This window comes from Mustela nigripes, chromosome 3 (genome assembly GCF_022355385.1).
Source record: "Mustela nigripes isolate SB6536 chromosome 3, MUSNIG.SB6536, whole genome shotgun sequence".
NCBI lineage: Eukaryota > Metazoa > Chordata > Mammalia > Carnivora > Mustelidae > Mustela > Mustela nigripes.
In genome coordinates, this window is record NC_081559.1 from 165111202 (window position 1) to 165133614 (window position 22413).

The following is a 22413-nucleotide window of genomic DNA, read 5'->3' on the forward strand; positions in this document are numbered from 1 at the left end:
ACAGAAAAACAACCACTTTCTGAAAGGTAGGACCGGCAGAGAAGTGGTTGTTTTTCTGTTTCCAGAATTGCTGTTCTTCTTCTCTTCGATCTGCCAATGGATTTTCAGGTGTTTGCAAACTTTAGATAAGCTATCTAGCTGATCTCCGGCTAGCTGAAGTAGTCTCAGCCTGCTATTTCTCCGCCATCTTGACTCAAATATTAAGAGTCTTAACACCAGAATGTTTTAATAGTTCTCTCTTGGTAGTCATTATGGGTTTTTTTTATAACCTTTATTTTCCAACTTCTCTGTAGTGAATATGAATTATTTTGATCACAATTTAAAGCTATTTGAAATAAAAAGAACTCCCCCAAGCCTGTTCTCCCCAAAAGATGGTATTGGTATTTTTGCCCAAATATGGGGTCATTGTCTTTGTTGCCCAACTGTGTGATGAGCTTGAGATGCTTGCTTCCACAGCTTTGGCCCCTATTGGAATTTGTGAAGGCTGAGTGGACCTGATGTGAGGTCATCTGTTTTGTGTTCTGATGGACACAACTAGGGCTGGGACAATCTGTGCTAAGTTCTTTCAAGTTGAGCAACTACACAAAACTCATGAGACAAGCAAGCCTACACTACAGCAAATGTACTTAGTGCCCCAACCAGTGTTCAGAACCAGGGAATGAATGATAATCTTTGTGAAGGACTAGCACCTTATATGGTTGGTGCTTCTAAGTTCCTGCAGCAGCACTCCAGGTAGCTTATTACAAGCAGGTTATATATACCATGTGTCTGCACTAAGCACATGACCACAAACCCTTTGCCTAGCACATACTAATTCATTAAATAGTATGTTTTTCTTTAGAAGATTGTGAGAGAGGTACATGTTAAAAATTTGGTTTAGATGATAAACTATATGACTACAGGTTCTATGTCTTTTCTGTATAACTTTTCGAGGCTAAACACAGCTTGAAGCATGTTGGAATCTAATGCTAGTAAATGTGCTAGGGAAGTGTCTTCCATTTTGCATGAGTGCTTTATGTCCGGCTATAGCATTAAGTGATGACATATTCTTTTGAATTATATTTATATTTCCAAACCCAATTCCCTAATTTGTTTTTCTTTTCTAATGTCTTTTCCCCCACTGAAGTCCATAGTATTAAAAAAAAAAAAAATCCTTCTTCCTTGAGAAGATATTGAGCTTTTGCTTAGGGTTATACATAAAGGAATTTGATTTAAATAATCACAGGAGTTAAATTGCATCTGTCAGGGAGTTCTACATTTTTGGCAGTTATAGGCTGCCTTTATTCTGTTTAATGATGAAGATTTGACTTTGTTGGATTTTTTCTTCTTAGTAAAATGAATGGTGCATCTTTCTTTAATTGTGATCCTCGTCAACCATTTGGCCCAGTAATGGTATGCAAATTAAACTCTTTAAAAATTAATGCTAACATTTATTAAATAATGCATCATACAAAAAGTTAATTTGAAATTCCAAGTTGGGCTCCCTGTCTGCTCATGAGAAAGTATTTTTTTGTGCCATCTTCATAAAACATCTTTATAGCCTTTCTAAATACCTTGAATGTTTTTCCAGTATTTTGCAAAATTATCACTATGGAGACTGTTCATGAAGACAGACTCTATGCTTTTTAGTTTGATTTGTATAAACTCTTGGATTTTTGAATTCCTATCACTTCTCTGACTTTCTAACTTAAAAGTGCTTACAAATGTTTCTTTACCAATATTTAACAAGTCCAACTAAGGGCTATTATACTTAAATTATACAAGCTCACATTCACTTCTGGTTCTTGAATCCGAGTGTATATCATATGCTAGTTTCCCAAGTGTCAACCTTAGATAACATCTCACCCAGACAGCAATGAACACCAGTATTCAGTGTTGTACATTAGTGATATTATAAATCTGATTGGGTAATTTTAAATTAGATTGTGGCCATGATCAACATAATCTAAGAAAAATGAGCTTTCTTAGACCTGAGAGGCAGCTTGGTGTGGTCTTGAAGAACAAGAGTACTGGTGCATGACTGGTAGGGTGTGCATGCCAACCCTACCTGGTCCTGGTTTTGTGGTCTCAAGTATCCTCATCTGTGAAAATGACAACAGCAATGGTACTTTTCTTATGGGATTGTAATGAAATTTAAAAGAAGTAATAAATATAAAGTACTGACCCATAGAAAGCACACAGTAACCATTAATGTCTCATTACCTTGAACATTTTCCTCTCGCTGAGAAAACTTGAGCTATACTGTGTAAGTGAATCTTCAAAGATTTGACAATAAGTTAGATTTGACTTGCTAACATAAGAGCAAGAGTCAAATATCTCTTCACTTTGCACTGTCTATAGAAATGGAATTTGGGAGAGAATGTAAAACTGTTCATTACAGCTGTTTCTTCCATTCAGTGTGAATTACCAAAAGAGAGAGCTTTCCCATGCATGTCTTTATTTCAGTAAACTTCCATTTGACATCTACAATATGTGAGGCTTTGAGATAATATTAGGCAGGTAAACATAGTAAGAGGAGATCTGGTTCTTATTGTCAAAGAGTTATCTGTATAGTTGGCAAGATTCCCATAGTCAAGTCAAACATAAATTTAAAAAACAATATTTTAAGAATTTAAATAATGAAATAATTCATGAGACAGCCTATAATTAAACATATGAAAAGGTGAAATAAACAACAAATGCATTTGCTTATTTTATATTTATTCATAACATTTTTGTTTCATAAAATATTCAACACCCCCGTGCTAACATTGAAAGAGTAACATCTTTATGATTGGTCTGTGAGGGCTTCATGAAGGAGGTGGACCTCACCATGACATAAGATTCAGTCCGAGACAAATTTCATCTCCTAGACTGTCCTGTAAGTATTAACATAGTTAAATTGGAGGGGGCCATAAAAATAAGGGCTCAGCAATTGACATCATGCCTAATTACTGTTCAGATCCACCCTGAAGTAAACTTACTGAGCTTTCATCAAGAAGCGACTACCATAGATCACAAGCCTGATTATTTCACTAGTTCTGTATTTTTTATGGCCCTAGTCAGTATCTCCACATGCCCCGCCCTCTGCAAAAAAAGTTGAATATATCTGAGGCACTGGGAAGAAAGAAATGAATTTGTTGTTGGTTCCTAGCCTCCAGTTGCTCACAGAACATGTAGCAAATATTTGTTATGCTTTATGATACATGCTGTGATAAGAGTAAGCCAGAGGTGTGATGAATAGGGGGGAGTGGGTGGGGGTGTCTGTTTCAAGGAATGCTTCAGAGAGGAGCCAGAGTTTTTCATTCTTTGCATTCCTGAATAGAAGCCAAATAAGAGTTTTAATTTTGTATCAGTTCAGAGTGCTTCACAACTTTTTCCTTTCCATGGAATCTAAAGCTATGATCAGTGAGTAAAATTTGCTAAGATAAGTATCAATCAGTCAGGAGTCTGTGGTACAATCACTCTTTTTGACTGACACTTTGGTATCATTAGAGTTTGTTTCAAAAATTGGGTTCAGATATCTGAGTAGTGAATTGGAAAATACTCTAAATTGCAAATAAGAGAAGGTTCCCAATTAATAGTGGATCTAAGCAAATGCTGTTTCCCACTATATTTAAGGGAGGTTTTTGAAAAATTGTTCATTTATTTCTTTATTTGTTCAATCACTCATGCATGTGCCAGGCTCTGTATAAAATTTTTGGCTGACTTGGGAATGAACAAGCACAATGTATATCTTCATGGATTCTTACAGTCTAATGCTTTATACATAGAGGTCTTACAGAATTGCCAAAGTCCATTAGTTGGTAAGAATAATCATCTCATAGGCAGAGATTATTGTACTGTAGTATGGCCTTAGATGTAGAGACAACCAAAAATAAAGGAAACTTTCAAATTCTAACTAATTCATTAAATATGAAATCAACTCAATTGAAACCCCTATGAAAACAAATAAGATACAAATCCTTCAACTTAAGGACAACACAGTCTGAATTCAAATGATGAATAAGACATTTATTAGAATATAGCATTAATACCAAGTCACTATAATTTTAAGTGATGGCTAAGAAACTGGGGAATTTCTGAGAATGCAACTGCTACCACTAGTAATGACTGTCAAGTGCTTTATAATTTAAGATATAGTTCTTCCTCGCAACAAGTGCATAAATATGTACAATCATCTCTATGTGCAAAGAAGGAAACTGAGACTGAGAAATGTTGAGTGATTTGCCTTCTGTCAGGAAGGAGTCGATAAGTGGTAAAGCCTATACTGTATTTAATCTCTACTCTGTCTGTCAGGAGTCTGTCTAATAGAAAAAAGATATTTCCAAATGGTCAACAATGAAATTACTAAGATTCCTTAGCTTTTATGCACTAAATTTTAATCTCAGCATCTGAAGAGGGTTTTTTGTTTGTTTGTTTGTTTTTGTTTTTTTTGTTTGTTTTTTTTCAGAAGACTCCTTTTACTCTCTTTTATCATGGTCTAGGTAGATCAGGTACTGACGATCATGGAGCTAAGTATCTCAGTATACATGACTTTTACAGAAATTACAAAAAATTTGTTTCATATTTTAGTAGAATCTAGATGAAAAATGCTAGAGAAGGAAATATGCAATATGTATATTTTTATGAATGCTAGAGGTAATGTAGCTAATTCTTATCATCCTTTATACTAGGCAGCAGAGGCCTTCTGGAATAGGACCTATCTCAGAGCCTGATTGAATGATGGGAGATAGATAGTTGGCTGAGACCGGAGAGGTGTCATTTCTGGCAGAGACTTGGTCTTAAAGGTGGGAATTAGTAAAGGGCTTTGAAAAACATATTTTAAAGAGAATAGAGGGATTAGTAGGGGAGGGTGAAGATAAGAAAGTGACTTTTTTTGGTCTTTTTAATGAAATATTTTGAAGCAGGAGAGTTTTGTTTTTATTCTTGATTTTGATATATGGTTGGGATTCCGCTATAATGCCCCACTAGACTCATGGCCTGGCAGGCATTTTGTAGGGTTTTAACTGGTTTAACTGTACTTAGAAGTATAGATGTCCTGACGGATTGTTGAGGGCTAGGCATGGGAGTGTAAATTCCTAGGACCATTTTGTTAGTAAAAGCAGTATTATCCAATAGTCCTGGAAAACAGAGCCTGAATTAAAGAATTAAGAGGTGATGCTTTATTTAAGCGTATAATTCCAAGATAGTGAAGATGAGAAAAGGGAAAGTGAAGTTGTTAAGGATGGGAAGAAATGCAAGGTGACATGTCACCTTGCTGGCTGTTGCTTGATAATAAACTTGAGAGAGACAAAGATATTGCCTAGGGAGGTGCACCCACTGGGCCACACAGAGTATTTCTAATCTGACTGCATGGTGAAACTGACTCAGAATAGAAGGTGGGAAGAAAGAAGGAGAAGGACTTTATCTGTTGAGATGTCTGCAGTTCTCATCTGTTCTTTTTTATTTATTATTTTATTTATTTATTATTTATTAATTTCACCCATGGAACTCCCTACTCCCAGCCAACAAACACACCCTTTAGTAGCTGCTCAGAGCCCAGATCCTACAGTTTTCAATATGGGGTTACATTCAAGTCTGGGATTGGGGAGAGAAGCTAGGGACTTGGGGTTTGTGTCTGGTTAGACTGTTCGGCTCTCAACAATGGATCCCCAGTGTGTAAGCGGAGTTGAATGGTTGTGACTGTCAGATCAAGTGGTGAGGGTCAGAGGATTCTGAGGAGGTACAAAGAGTTAACACATTTCTTTCCTGTCTATTACATATAATAAACTACACTAGCACATCACATGCCTTATTTCTTTTGATCTGTTGTTACTCCCATTGCGCAAAGAGATATTTCAACCTTAGAGAAGTAAAGTTACTTATCCTCAGATTTGAAACGAAGCAGCTATTATTAGCCTCTTAGAGAGCAGCTGCTTTTTTTTCCCTCCCTTGCATTGTCTTCTTCCCTTGCCTACCCACCCTGTCCCTCCTGTGCTGTCCCTTTGTTCCTTCTTTCTCTTCCCTCCATCCCTCTATTATCTCTTCTTTTCCTTCACTCCCCCTCTCTCCATGCTCCCTTCCTCTCTCTCTCTCTCAATCTCTCTCCCGTTTCCTTTCCCTTCTCTCTCTGCCTTCCTTCTTTTCTTCATCCCTTATTTCACTCCTTCCCCTCTTCCCTTCCCTCTTCAATGAATATTTTAAATCATCTACTGTATTCTAGGAATTGGTCTAGCAGATGAGAATACACAAACACTGTCCCTGCTCTCTTGCTTCTCATAATCAATTTGGGGAATGGGAAGGAGAGACACACACACAAAAAGTAAACAAATAGTCAAATACTTCCACATAGTGATTTGTGTTATAAAGACAATGAAACAGGGTATGGGTGGACATTTGTAAGTGTATAAAAGGAGTGGGATGAGGGAACATACTTCTTTTAAGTAGTATGTTCAATAAAGTCCTTTCTAATAGGAAGTGACATTTGACCTGAAATTTGACTAATGGTAAATAACCAGGAGATGGGTCAATCAGGCTGGTAAGTGGGGAATGAATCTAGAAGAAGCTGCTTAGAAGGCTACAGGCCAACACCGATGGTTTAGACTGGGACGGTAGCATAGATTTGAGAGGGGGGGGGAGTACAATACACTGTTGAGAAATAGGAACAAATAGAAGGTCTCAGTGGTGACTTTTGATGTAAGCAATAGGACAAAGAATGTTTTAATTTATTGAGATGAAGGCGATGAGGGGAGGAACAGGTTTAGTGTGGGGGGTAAAAAGTTCTAGTTGGATGTGTTAATTCTGAAATGTCTATTAGCCATATAAATGAAGGCACAAGGAATATATGTGCCTGGAGTTAGGTAAGAGATATGGACTAAAAATAAAACTTTGGGAGCCATTGGTGTTGAAATGAAACTGAGTTTCATTTTTTATTTTATTTATTTTATTTTAATATGAGTTTCATATTTTATTTTAGCATGATGATTTTTACAGAGAACTGATAAAACAAATTCTGTCTCTGGGATTTTTCTTTTTTCTCTTTTTAAAAAATATATTCTGACAATATTTTCACTTTTAAATATATCAGAAATGCTCACACATCCTTGCAGAGTTAAGACAATTGTACAATACTTTGTTACGAGTTACAGCCCTAAAATATGAGAGATCTTCCCTTTTGGCTTTAGTATTCAATTAAAAAACCCATGTGCTTTAAAGTCTTTAAATTTGTAAACCAGACAGGGTGGGAGGTCGGGGTACCAGGTGGTGGGTATTATAGAGGGCACGGATTGCATGGAATACTGGGTGTGGTGCAAAAATAATGAATACTGTTATGCTGAAAATAAAAAATAAATTTAAAAAAATTTGTAAACCAGAGCTTTGTTTAATAAAGTGATTATCTCTAGTGAATTAGAGAGAAGGCAGGCATCAATGGGAGCTAATAATATAGCCATGTGTTGTCTCACAGGAAGGTTATTTATTTATTTATTTTTCCTGTAAAATGTACAAATATACTTGCCAAGCAATAGATAAAACCATAGCATTTAAGAAATGGTCAAGTCAGATGAATGAATAAAAGAGATGTAGTCCATATATACAATGGAGTATTATGCCTCCATCAGAAAGGATGAATACCCAACTTTTTTATCAACATGGATGGGACTGGAAGAGATTTGTTGAGTGAAATAAGCAGAGAAAGTCAATTATCATATGGTTTCACTTACTTGTGGAGCATAAGGGTTAACATGGAGGACATTAGGAGAAGGAAAGGAAAAGTGAATTAGGATAAATTGGAGGGGGAGATGAAGCACGAGAGACTGTGGACTCTGAGAAACAAACTGAGGTTTTTGGTGGTAAGGTCAGGTGGAATGGATGAGTCTGGTGGTGGTTATTATTAAGGGGGGCACGGATTGCATGGAGCACTGGATATGGTGAATAAATAATGAATCTTAGAACACTGAAAAGATAAAATACATACATATATATATAAATAATAACAAAAATAAAATAACACTATAATAAAAAATGGTCAAGTCATGTTTGTATTTTAAATTATGGAAGGTGAAGGTAATACAAAGAATGAACTAACTTAGTAGATTCCTGGAATGATTTTGTTCAGTGAAAGCAGCTGTCATTGTGGAGTACTTTTGGAAGGAATGTGAGATGCCACAGTGCATCATGGAATCCATCTTTGGGTGCTTGATATACAACAAGGCCAAAGAAATTTTGCAGAAAACAATATTGTCTTTATGCTGCTAAATATTCCCCCATTCTCAAAGCTAAGAAAAAAGCTGGTTTTCAATAAATATTCACAGAAGCATGACTACATAGTTTCTCAGAGGCTCATGTGGATTTGAAAACATTCACCATTTAAGAAAGAACTGACTCCGCTGGGTATCTGCACAGCGCTGGGCTCCATATGAACAAAACACCTCAGCTTGTAAAACACATTCAAAGCAGTGAGTTTAATATCCAAATGTTAAGTCCTACTTCATATCTGGTTATATAACATGAATAATATATAGCAGGTCTATAAACTGCATTCAGACTAGGAATCAATGAAGAAGGAAGAGTACTTCTTTCTGGTATTTGAGATGAGTTTGGATTGGACAGAGATGGAAATTTTGAACATTTTTGAAAAAGGGAGAAAGAGAGTCAATAAGTCGTGAGCTGACACTTATTTCTGGTAGTCAGTCAGGAGGCATTAGAGGAAGTGGGTATGAGCCCACATATCACATTTGTATTACCTCAAGCCTTGACTCTGCTCTTTTATACACTAAGCAACTAAATATTTTGACTGTACTGTGGAAAATCAGAGACCTGGTGCTCCAGAAATTCTGGAGAAAATCTGGGAGATGGTAGAGATAGATTGTTAGAAAACTTAAAAAAGTTTTTACTGATTAGCAACTAACCAGAAAAAAGCATAATTGAATAAAATATGATTAACTGATGATGTGGAAAAATAATCACACTGTCCATTGATAACTTTCCAAATTTTAATTTGTTGGAATATGAAAGAGTATTATCCTTATCTATCATGATGGAATCTGTGAGCTTAGGATCAAAAATAGGTCTAATTGTTTCTGTAGTTTTAAGTGTAGATTGAATTCATGTCAGCTAAACACATTAAAATTCTTTCAGATTATAAGTTTCAATATAAAGTCTCTGTCCCTATTCATGATTTTTTTAAAAACAATCTCTTGGGCTAGGTGTTAATATTTAATTTTTTCCATAGCAAGGACTAATCAAGATCTTTGAGTTGTTCAAAGCAAATTAAAATAGATACGATTCAAGTCACTTTCTTTCGTATCGTCTCATGCTTCTTGAAGTATCTTAATTTTATTGCTCAATTGATAATTTTTCTGATACATTCTACTTATCACTATCAGATGAATGTTTCTGAAAGTCTATATTAATTTTTCTGCTTAAATATCAGTAATGTGGTGATTTCCCATATATACTATTTCCAGGTAATACAAACAAGGGATCAGTGCTTGAATGCTTTTGGGAATTGCTCCATACTGTCTTTCACTCTCAGGGATCCCCCGTATACATTAGCATATTAAAGGCCATGAGAATTCCTAGAGCAAAAATAGCTATTTAACTTTGTTTAACCCAAATGGTTCCCAAATTATTTGAACTTGAACCCTTTACCTCCACAGGGACCATACTTTGAAAAATGCAAATCTAAAGGTGTCTGATTATATAAAAAGAATCTTCAAAGATCTGTTAGAACTGTAGGATAGATAAGAGATCAAATAGTTCAATCATTTTACTTTACAAATAGTATAACAGGACTAAGATAGGGCAAGAGGCTTATCAAAGTTCACACTAGCAAGAACTTTCTCAAGTTAGTGAAGAGACAGAATTTTAATCTCAACCTCAAAACCTGTATTCCTTTTCATCATGTTTTACTTTCTTTCCAAGTGAGTTCTAGAAGCTAAAGATTTCATTTTCTACATCTTATCTATTACTTATAGCTTCTGATAATGGCACAACGTATGAGAGACTATGGTTTAGAATTTTTTATTCAGAATTCAGTGGTAACACTGAGTGGAGTGTTTGGTGGGCAGCAGTGAGCACAACAACTATAGTTCATGCTTGGGTAGAACCCATTACCTCGTAGGTGGGGGTGGTCAGACATAAAGTAGGCAAATTAATAAACAAGTAATTACAAATTAGAAAAGATAATGGGTTTCTGTGAATGGGAATGAAGGTGGAAACCTACTTAGATAGGACTTATAGGAAAGTTCATCTCACGAGAGGAAACACTTAAACTAAGAGAGAAGCCAGCTGTGCAAAGACCCAAGGACAGCTTTCTGGTACTTACACAATGTGAAGACTCTACAGTAAGGAAACAGTTTTTCAGGAATAAAATGATGGCCCATTTTACTGGCTTGAGGGTGGCTTGAGGTTGGTGGGTTAGGGGAACACAACTAAGTATACGTGATTTAGGTCATTGTAGGCTAAACTGTTGAATTTTTTTTTTTTTTAAGATTTTATTTATTTGAGAGTGAGAGAGAGAGCATGAAAGGGGCGAGGGCCAGATGGAGAAGCCGGCTCCCTATGAGCAGAGGGCCTGATGTGGGACTTGATCCTGGGACTCCAGGATCATGACCTGAGCCGAAGGCAGTTGCTTAACCAACTGAGCCACCCAGGTACCCTAAACTGTTGAATTTTAAAGAGGATAGGAAGCTATAGCCTCATGTAGTAGACTGGTGGTCATTTATTTCACAAGTGGTATAGTAGATTCTAGGCAACTGCTTCAGTAGGATTCTAAGATGGAAGTTCCCATCAGGTTAGGACGTCAAGAAACTACTAGTCTGTGGAATAGTATGGAAGTACTTAAATACTTGTTGCTGGAGCAGGTACGTAGCTGGTAATAGGAAGACTGATGGGTAAGAACACCAGGTTGGGATGGTGCTATCGGCATGATGGTATGAGGGGAGAGGAGGTCTGGCCAGTGACGAAGATGAGGTGGCTGAGAGTTCTTCCTGTGGTTGTTGCTAATGAGCTTTAAAATGGGCTTTCAACCTTTAGCCTGGAGTAAAGTGGTCAGAGATAATAATGGGCAGAACAGCAGGAGAACAGGCTATAGGCTATGCAATTGTTAGGGTAGAACTCAGAAGCTTCTGGCTTCAAAATGGACTGCATATGAGCTGGTTCTGAAGGACTGTTGGTGAGAACAGTCTTTGTGTCTGGTGGCTAGTAGTGTAAGTAAACATGCTATGACTGTGGTTAGCATCATGGTGCAGACTGGACAGGTTGGAACAAAATGGATGAGTGTGAAATTGACAATATTGGTACACACTTTCATCTTTCAAATAAGGCTTTCCCTGAGACATCTGTGAGACACCTTTTTTAGCATAAAGTTGAGTTTTCTTTTTATCACAGCAACCGAATAAACTTCCTCTGCAATGTAAGCTCTTGAGTCATTATTTCAAGATATTTTTCCCATATCTATTTCCTTCTTTCCTTCCTTTCTTCCCTCTTTCAATATTTATTGTTAACTCTGTGTACACATAAACTTAGACAAAGCAGACTCATAATGAACAAGATAGAGTATTTCTGCTCTCATGGAGCTGGTATTCTCTAGGCATATCTCCTAATATTCTTGATTACAATTTTCCCTGCGGTGAAAGGATTACCAGAGGTTTGTAATGTTTGAAACCCAGAGTACAACCAAAATTTTATTGTAATTTTCAAATGATTTCTGCTTACCAAAATATAATTTCTATTGCTAAAGTGGATATGAGGAAGAACTAATCAATTTCATAACAAATTACTTTGTGATTAAGCAAGGGGACATAAGAATGATTTATTTTTAAATCAGAGATTCAAATAAAAATTTATGTGTATAGATGTTTATCTTAAAATTTTAGAATAACTTAAAAAAATTTTAGAATAACTGTGGAAAAAATAGAGCAGAAGTTAAATAAATAGTGATACAGGGCACCTGGGTGGCTTAGTTGGTTAAGCATCTGCCTTCGGCTCAGGTCATGGTCCCAGGGTCCTGGGATGGAGTCCTGCATTGGGCTCCCTGCTCAGCAGGAAGACTGCTTCTCCTTCTACCCCTCACCCTTGCTTATGCTCTCTCTGACTCTCTCTTTCTCAAATGAGTAAATAAAAATTTAAAAAATAGTGATACAGTGACATGTTATAATATTCTGCATCCATTAAAACACATGCTTTAATTAATTTTTTTAAAGATTTTAAAATTTATTCATTAGAGAGATAGAGCACAAGAGTGAGCATGAATGGGGATGGGGGGAGGATTGCTTCGGAGCAGGGAGCCTGATGCAGGACTTGATCCCAGGATCCTAGGATCATGGCCTAAGCCCAAGGCAGATGCTTAACTGACTGAGCTATCCAGGCACGCCCAAACCCATGCTTTTAAAGAGCAATATTATGTAGTGATAAAGACTATGGACACTAGAGGCAGATGTTATCTTGAGGAAGTTACTTACTGTATCTTTTCATATAACAGGTTATGATTTTCTGTCCAGGCCTGTACATGTTAATTGCCCTCTCATTCTTTTTCACAGCTGCATAGTGTGAATTTTATTGGTATAGCATAATTAGTTTAACCATCCCCCATTAATGAATATTTGAATAGTTTCCTCATAACTTGCTTCCTGGAGTTGGTATCGTCGTACACATACTTTGATGTCCATGGGCTGGCACAATAATAAGATTGAATGCAAAAATTGGGATTGCTGACTGGTGATTCTGCACTTTCATAATTTTGTGAGAGAGTGTCAAACTGCAGAAAGTTTGCTTCATTTTTACTTCTCACAACAACAGAGTTAATTCCCCCAAACCCTACAGTTTGGTACTGTACTTAACAAATGCTCATGTCATAACATGGTCATTTTTATGTGCCTCGAACCTCTCTGAAACTGTCACTCTTAGCTCTATAATCCTTGATGAGCAACTGACTCTCTTTCTTCAGTCTTCTGATGTCCATAATGACAATATCAACAGAATATTTTTTATACTTTGTATTAAATAATGCAATGTAAAATGCTAGCATTGCATCTGGCATATTAAAAGACTCAGCAAATGCTGTTAAAGTGCAGAGTGAAAAGTGCCAATTGTGGAACTAGACTGCTCTGTTCATATTCCTGATCAGCAATTTACCAGCTGTCTTGACCTCTCTGTGTCTCAGTTTCCTCATTTGGAAAGTAGGGGTAATAGTTGTACCCACTTCCAAGGGTTGTTATGAGATTAAGTCAGATACATAGAGTTTCTGGCACTAAGTACACTTTTAGATGTTAGTGATCAATTGTATCACTGCTGCGAAGCCTACTTATTTAACATTTTTTTATTTCTCAATTTTTCACTACTACAAAAAGTGATGCAAAAACATTCTTTGTAAATATTGGCAGATATTTCTGCTTGTTACTAAATAGAATCCTAGAAGTGACAATTCTGGATCAAAGAGTATGCAAATACTTTCACTGTTTTAAGGCTCTTGATAGATACATCCAAATTTCTTTCAGACAATTTATTGATTGGTTAACTCTTACTAATTTATACTGCTACTGGCAATGGATAAGCGAGGACCTACCTCAGCACAACCCTGTCAGTGTTCAAAGGTACAAAATTGATTTTTGACTTTTCTAATTTGATAGTAAAATTGGTAACTCATTATTAACTTTTATCTACAGTTCTGTGAACTGCTAGAGGAGTTTAACCATTTTTTTTTTCCAGATGGCTATCATTTGTATTTGTTCTGTGAAAGATCTGAAGTATTTTTTGTAGTGTTTAATAGAGTTTTGGTTTTTATTTATTAATTCATAAGAGATTTTTTTTGGTATTAACATGACCCTAATGATACTGTATGACCTAAATATTCAATTACTATATGGAATCCTTTATGCTCCTTCTGCTAACTGCCAAAATTCTTCAGTTTCTCAGCTTTGTATTCCTGAGAGGGTAGTTTGATAGCTCATATTTTTGAACCTAATGATGCAGTCCAGACCATGGAGGACTATGTATCTTATAAATCTTATATCCTGATTTGAAAACTATGGCCCCAGGGAAAGTGATCACATGGTACAGAGGATAACTGTAGTGATTCAATTGTTTGTGTGAAAGGTAGCTCTCCAACACTGGCGAAAGTGCAGACACCATAAAATATGACTAGTTTTATATTTAACAGAATTTATTTTCCTTAATAGTCAATTTGCTCAATGTCTTTACTGAATAATTTATTTCCTCCACTGTTTATGCATCCTTATTAAATATTAAATTCTTCTACATATTAAGGTCTACTTTGAGGCTATCTATTCTATTCCATTGTTCTGTCATTTCTTACACCAGTTACATAATATTTTAATTAACTCTATAACATAATTGTTGGAGGCAGCCTTCTTTCTCTATTCTTTTTACAATTGCGTTGGTTACTATTTTGAATTTTAATTCAAAATGAAATGTAGTGAAATGTTCTAAATGTTCAATAAAAATCTCATTGAAATGGTAAAGTCTGTAAATCAATTTGGGAAAAACTGACATTCTTCCCAATGATATTAATTTTTTGAATATTTATTGTTGCCTGTGAATATTGTTAGTGAAATAGTTTCTCTTTTTGAATTAGTTCTCTCTACCTTGAAAATGATGAAGTTTTGTAAATGTTTCAAAAATATTTGAGAGAAACATACTTGCATTGGTGCAACCACATCAATCTTACTATTTGTATTCCCTATATCCTTATGTTTAAGCTTTGCATTATAAAAAAAAAGACCTAAACATTTCAGAACATATAGAATAATACCATAAACCTCCTTTTTTGCAACACCCAGCTTCAACACTACCAACTCAGATGGTTTTGCTTCATCATTAACCTTGAAATGTCCCACACTTATGAAATATTTTTAAGTAAATCCTAGACATCATAATATGTTCTTTAAAATGATTTCAGTGTGTATCTCTAAGAGATAAGAACTCTTTGAAAACATGATCATAATGTTAGTATCACAACTAAATCTAACTAGTGATAATTGCTCAAAATGAAATAGACCTGTACCCCTGGGGATAAAAATATATGTTTATCAAAAAAAAAAATTAAAAAAAAATTAAAAAAAAAATAAAAAAATATCCCCTAGTTTTTGAAATTTTCAATTGTTTCATACTTTTTTCTTTTTCTTTTTTTGAACATTGTTGGGTCCAAATGTGGTGACTGGATTTTGTGCCTCCCACGTTTCTTTTAAGCTATAGATTTTTCCTTCATCTCTTAGAATTTTTTTCATTTTATTTTGTGTGTTGAAGAAATTAGGTTGTTTGTTTTCTAGTTCTCCTGTCTGGATTTTGCTGGATTTTCCAGCAGCAAAATCCTGCTGGATTTTGTATCTGTGTGGTCTGGTTTAAAATGTTCTTCTGTCCTCTATTTCCTGTAATATAGTATTTAAACAGAAATGCTTGATCAGATTCAGGTTCAATTCACCCCTGCCCCCCAAGCAAAATGGCTTTCCCAGTGGTTGGAGTTCTGTCAGGAGGCATTTCCTGCCTGGTTGTTGCTATTTGTGATGTCAGCAATTTTTCATCATTGCTCAACTCCATTATTTCATTAGAAGTTGCAAAACAGTGACATTTTAAATTTGTGTCACTTATTAATTTTTTACTTAAAAATTTCATTTATTATTTAATTTTATCATTTCTTCTATATTTATTAATTTACTTTTATTAAGAGAAAATTACCCTCATCATTCTTTTTTTTTATCTTGAGGTAACCTTCCTGTAGGAAAAATATGATAAATACTTGTGTCTTATCCCTTATTTAGTATGTCACTATTTTTGGTCTATTTGAAATGTGAAGCATTAAGTGAGACTTCTAAGTCTAAAGATGGTACTTCCTTACACTTTTTTTTTTTTTTTAATCTAACAGCTTTTGCTTTGAATAGTACAACAACACTAGTCTTTCACCCTCTGTATCGCCTGTAATTTGGTAACTAGCTTTAAGCTGTTGATAGTACAACAGCTTTAAATTATTTATTTAAACTACTCAAATACTATACTCTGAGTAGTATTATCATAGTACTATTTGGAGCACAAGATTTGGTATACATTTAACATCCTTTTTATTAATCTGAATTTATATCTTTTGCTGGCTAAGGCTTAGGGTTGGTGTAGTGCTCAAATTTTATTATATCTGAAATTAACAAAGCCATCTTCAGTTTTATTTAAATATTTCTGACAAATTCTTGATCAGCGTTCTCTTCCCTTTTTATTACAAAGTAGTAAATTCTCATTGAAAAGATTCAAATAACACAGAAATTTATGTGGTGAAAACTCAAAGAATATCTGACTTTTCCAATGTTTACTTTTTAGGCAAGACATTGTTTAACAGTATGGTGCTTATGCTTTTGGATATTTTTCTATATACATATAGATATACACAAATATAATACATGTACATGCATTCATTTATCTATAAAATGGGATCATATTATAGATAATATTCTGCAATTTACATTTTACCTTGTTACAATATCATGGACATTATCTTAGTCATGACTATTGAACTTCCTTTTTCAGTGGATGCATTGTATTCCATAATCTGAATCTACGACACATTTTACTAATCTGTGTTGATGAAAAAGTTGTTATTCTTATAAACTAGATGACAATAAATATACTTTACAGATGTACTTGTGTGAGTGCTGCTTAACAGTGGAAATGCTTTCTAAAAGAATACATACTTTAAATGTTTTTAAATAATGACACTTTTTTCCATTGCTTTACTCTTAAGTATGAGTGTGCTCTTTGCCTCAAACTGTTGTCAATACTATGTATCTATTCCTTTAAAATGGTTGTCAGTTTGTTAGGGAAATATGAGATGTTATTATTTAATTTGCATTTTCCTGGTTGGTAGTGTGGTCAAAGATTTTTATCTGCTCTGTTGTGTTTATATTTCCTCTTTGAAATGTCAGTTCGCATCCTTTGCCTATGTATTTTCATATGTATTTTATTATTAGCCAAAATTTGGTTTGTAGCTACCTACCTAATTTGGCTAACCTGAAAATGTGATCAAGGACTTGGTTATGAAAATATAACCATTTAAAGTTGACATAATCTGGTAAAACAGAAAACGGCAGATATATTCTGTTGATGATAAGGATATAGCCTTATGTTTTGATAAACAGCTAAAGGAAAGAAAAGGTTAATATTCTGTGAAAATTCAAGAGCCTATTATGGAGCACGTAGAAATGTAAGTAGAAGTTTCTTTTCTCTTATTTTACTTAAAAAATGATAACATAAAGTAGGTCAAGTTTGAATGTGGTTAGCACAAATACTTTTCATTGGAAACCATTTTGAACTTGATGCCTTTATCTGCGTGGTAATTTCCTAGAGTAGGAATAGCAAAAATGTGTGGCATGCATGTCAATACTTCTCTGTCCTGCTCCCATGGCAGACATCACTAGTCGATCCTGGCAGTGTTTCCTCAAAACTTACATACAACTATCACAGTTCTTTTTAACATAGTTCTCTAAGCGTATCTCTAATTAATGTGCATAGACAATCAGGATGGAATTGATTTACATCCTTGTTGAATACTCAGGTTCATTACAATTTAAGTTCCAGTAGTGCATGGATTACTATGTTTTGCTTCCTGATGTTTACAATACCTGCAACATACTAGATACTCAATAAACATTTGTTGAATGAAGAGACAAATAATAAATTTAGATAGAAAATTTTTAAAGCATATTCAAACATCCTTCACATTTTGCAATAGAATTTTAATAAAGCATTCATGGATTATCTATTTCTTAGCATTTCAACTTCCTAGTCACTAGTGCTGAAGTCATTGAGGGAAATCCTTGCTTTTGATTTTTTTGAATATTGAGGGTTTGTTGTAACAGATTGTTTTACTTATAAACAAAATTCTGTTGAATTACTGTAAACAATAGCAATTACAACAGAAGTATTAATGGAAAATACTGTATTTTCAAATATCTTTGGCATCACCAGTATGATTAGCTTCCCCTGGTTCCATTCCCTGTGAATTTACAATTTGACTTTAGATCAAACTTGACAGTAGGTATGACTGTGACTAAATTGAACTGGATGGTAAAACTTATACCTTATTTTTCTAAGGTCAACATCTTTTTCTGATCCGTATGTGAATGTGACGCCGGGAAATATGCTTTCAAGCTAGCTTGAGCAAGGGGCAAGCATAGCTTCTTTTTTCTTTTCTTTTCTTTCTTTTTTTCTTCCTTCCCTCCTTCCTTCCTTTCTTCCATTCTTTCTTTCTTTCTTTCTTTTCTTTCTTTTGTCACAGAGGCTTTGGTGCTGAAACAAGTCAGGGTAAATCAGAAATTATGGCAACTTGATTAGAATTGTTTGAAAATTATAGTTCAATTCAAGATTCAGTGAAGTGGGATTAGAAGATAGGAATGAAAAAATATTACTTCCAGAAATCAGGGAACACTTCGTGTTAATGACAAAGTACCGTATTTTCTTCACAAGGAGTTCTGTTACACACAACCACTTAGTCTATATCCTCCACTTGATTAATTTTCCAGACTTCTTGGTTACCTTCTTCATCAATCTTATTTGAAAACTAACACTGTCTTAAACACTCATTTTCAAACCCTTGCTCACAATCATATACAAGTTTCCAGTTTACAACGTGGAAAGTGCACTCACTTAGTTCTATAGGTAAGTATTTCTATCATTAGTTGGATTCCCCCCTCCCAAAATCACTTGGCTCTTAAGTGGCAAAGCTGTGTTCTTCCTACTCTAAATCAAATGCACTTTCCAATAAACCACTTCTGCCTGAAATCACATCACTGTGACTGTTTTTAAACAGAGAGGAAATGGGGGTACGCCAAGAATACAGGAAGGAGAGATTTTTATGGCCATTTAGGGATGGTGTAAGACAACTGCTGTAGGTCGTTGGGTATCTCCTGTGGGCAGGTTTTATTTTTAAATGTTTAGTGACTAAGTGAATGCTTCTTGTGTGTCTTTGTTACAAACTTGGCTGCTCCCCTCTTTGTTGAAGTTTTGGGGGTTCAGATAGAAGCTTTTCTTCTTTTCAGCTGAGTTCAGTGTGCAGTTCAGATCATTTCCTTGCTAGAAGTGAAAACTGCACTCTGACAACTCAGTGACAGTAACTATTTGATCAGGCATGCATAGTAATCATTAGATTATTTATGCCTTCTGTAACGGAATTTAATCCAAAGATTTTTACAATCCTCTGTCTTCCTAGTAATTAATCTATAAAATCATGCAAGTGTAAGTGCTGAGAATCTCCTAGAATGTGTAATTATTTTGCATTCCTTAGCAGTGGCATGATGATTTTAGTATGGATGAACTCCAGTTGCGCAGAGACCGAGTCTGTTGGATATCCCGAAATCTGGATTTCTAAATGATGATCCATTCATTTTTCAGGAACCTTTCCCTGGCTAGGAAATGCTGGAAAGTCTTAAAGATTGAGTTTTATTGCAAGATGGGAAACACCTTTATAATATATTTAAGAACTGTTACAACTATTTGAAATTGGTCCTCAAGAGGCAAAGCCTGGGGATTGGAAAATGTTTATTTTGGGCATGAATAACCCGCCTGTCTATAGCAAGGTATAGTATTTGTGGTTTTATAAAATCCAACCGATTTACATTCTTCCTGAGAGTGGGACACGGTAATCTGGACTGGAGAGTTTTCAAACCTATGCATGAAGACTCAGGTATTTATTCTGAGAAAGTTCAGATGATTTAAATCAGGATAACGGCACTGATTGTGGTATATACTGGTGACAGTAGCAAAACTAAGACTAGCTAATCCTAACAGAAACTAAAAGGATCTGGGTACTTTTATTAACTGAAAATCAATCCTTTTGTGTGATTCAATTAAAAACATCAATAAAAATCTTATTTCAGAAGTCACACGTAGACTATCTACCAATATAGCACATACCATAGATAGAAAACCGCTCAGCCCCCTCTGAATCATTGCTTGTTTTAATAAGTATTCAGAAATTATACTCAGACTTCAAAAGAAATTGTAAGGAATTGTTAGCAGGTTTATTAATGTTTTATGTTTTATTAAAAGTTTGGGTGTACATTTCACAATGAGCAACATCAAAAATCAGACTTTCTGCCTGTAATTTTGCTTCCTCCTGTCTTTCTGCCTTTGGGATTCACTCTTTTCCTTTCATCAGCTGCCATTTTCAGCAGCATGCAGTAATTTCATGGCTCATTGCAAGCGCTGAAAACCTTTGAAACCACAAATGCTAACCTACCTGGCCTGCAGCCATTTAGGAAGAGATTAATTTAGCAAACAGAAGCAAAACACTTTCTACTTCTAGCCTGTGCATAATTTCACTTCTATCTATATTTATTTTACAGTGAGCAGCGTAATGACAATTTCAGTAATTGCAACTCTATAAAAATTTGCCTACCTAGCTTATCTCACTATCACAAGACTGTGAGTCAGTCAGATTAGAAAAAGTACAGCATGTGAAACAGCATTGGTTGCCTTCCAAAAATATGGGCCTTCTATAAAAACTCAAGTGATGCTTTGCACTTGTTTGTGTTCTTATCTATTGGGCAATGGTTTCTTCCTGATGTTTTGATTGGGATGTGTGCGTTCCTCTTTAATTCATGGTGATTTATGGGGGCACTCTCCTTACAAACAGACCAATGTATTTGGAAGACTAGAAGCGCCAGCCCATTTCTGCAGACTCTGTTATAAATGGCTGTTATGTTGCTGTTGAGCAGTTTGAACAGAAGAGAAAGTCCATCTGGGGCAAATTTAAGCTATCATGCTTGGAAGGATTTCAAGGACTAAATTAGCCCACAAACTGTTAGCTAAAAATAAAAGTTTTATTGTTTCTTGTCTAACTTAAAAATCCCACCATTGAAATTAACACCAATTATACCTACTGTATATGTGTATGTATAGTTTTCCCTGGGGAATCATTTGTTGCTTCTTTTTATTCATTTGTGTAGTTTTTACACACACACACCCACACACACACGCCAGTTGTTCAGCAGATAATGAACCCATGGAGAAATAATTACCAAACCAAAATATTTGAGAATTAAGAGAAAACATAATGAAAGTCAAAGTCATTTATACTATTTAACCAGTAAGAGGCATCATGAAGGAATTAAATGCAAGGGGGGAGAAGAGAATTCAGTGTGAAGCTGTTGACATCAAGCCCTGTAGCTGGGGCTTATCTTTGAGGGATTTTTTATATGTATATGAAGGATAGGACAAGAATGTCACATTGCTAAGTGATTCTTTTCTTAGATCAGCTACCAGGGGGGCCTCTCTTGATAAGTGCCTACAATGTTTGTTATATAAAGAGTAATTCAGAGATGGGAATCTAGGATTGAGGGTTGCATATTATGGCTTGGTTTTTCCTCAAGAAGAAAGGAATTTGGTAGTCATTGAATGACCTTGTGGTGCGGAATGGTTTTTCCAGTCCTCTGATAAAAGATCATTGCTCACTATACTAGGTTGCAAAAACATTACTGCCAGTAAAACAGGGTGATGTGATAAAGGGAGAAAAAGGAGAACAGCCAAGTATTATATGTAAGGCATTTCGGTTGGGTGCCACAGCTTTTCCATTTTATACATTCCCTATTCCCAAGTAATAGCAGTTGAACGTAATTCTCTACTTCTTTACTCAAATTTGAATATTCTGTACCTTGTAAAGGAAATTCTATGACATTAAACTTGTTTATGCCTGTTTTTATATTAGCTAATTCATTTAAGCATACAGATACACAGACGGCAGTGGGATGACTGGCCAACCCCCACAGATGTACACCTCCAATCTGCCATCCCATAACATTCATAAAATATGTCAACACAGCCTGGAATTTTTCCATGGTTTATGTTATACTATTGGTGTTCATAGCATACTGGCAAAAATATTTCTTGTTGAAATTTGCAGTAGTGAAAAAGAAAAAGGGAATTCTTCTCTCTGTTTTGAGGCCATTTGCAAAAGTGCTCCATCAATATCCTTCACCTATAATAAGCACTTAAATCAACACAAATTGAACAAGAAAACACATTCATGTGTCTTGGTGTTGTATAATAAATAGCTGTTCATTTCTTTAAACAATTGATGGTAATTACGCGGTCTTAATGATCATTTTTAAAATGCAGTGCATCTTTCCAATACTGTCCAAAGAATCATAATACCAAGTGATAGAATCAAAGTGAGAATAGAAATAGATTTATAACCAATATTCTACAAAAATATATTTCTAAAGCAAATAATAACTTTCGGTGAAGAGTGTTGTTAGTATCATGTGACTACTAATGGTGAAAAATTCACAGCCAGTGTGGAGAATAATAGCTTCTTATTTGGGGAGATAGATTGGTGTATTAACATTTTTTGCCTCCTTATTGCTGGAGGTTGCATTCCACTGAGCCCCAGCGCAGTGTCCAGAGGCAATTCTCTGCCAGTCCTTTGGGATGGGTAGGGGGAGAACTGCTTTC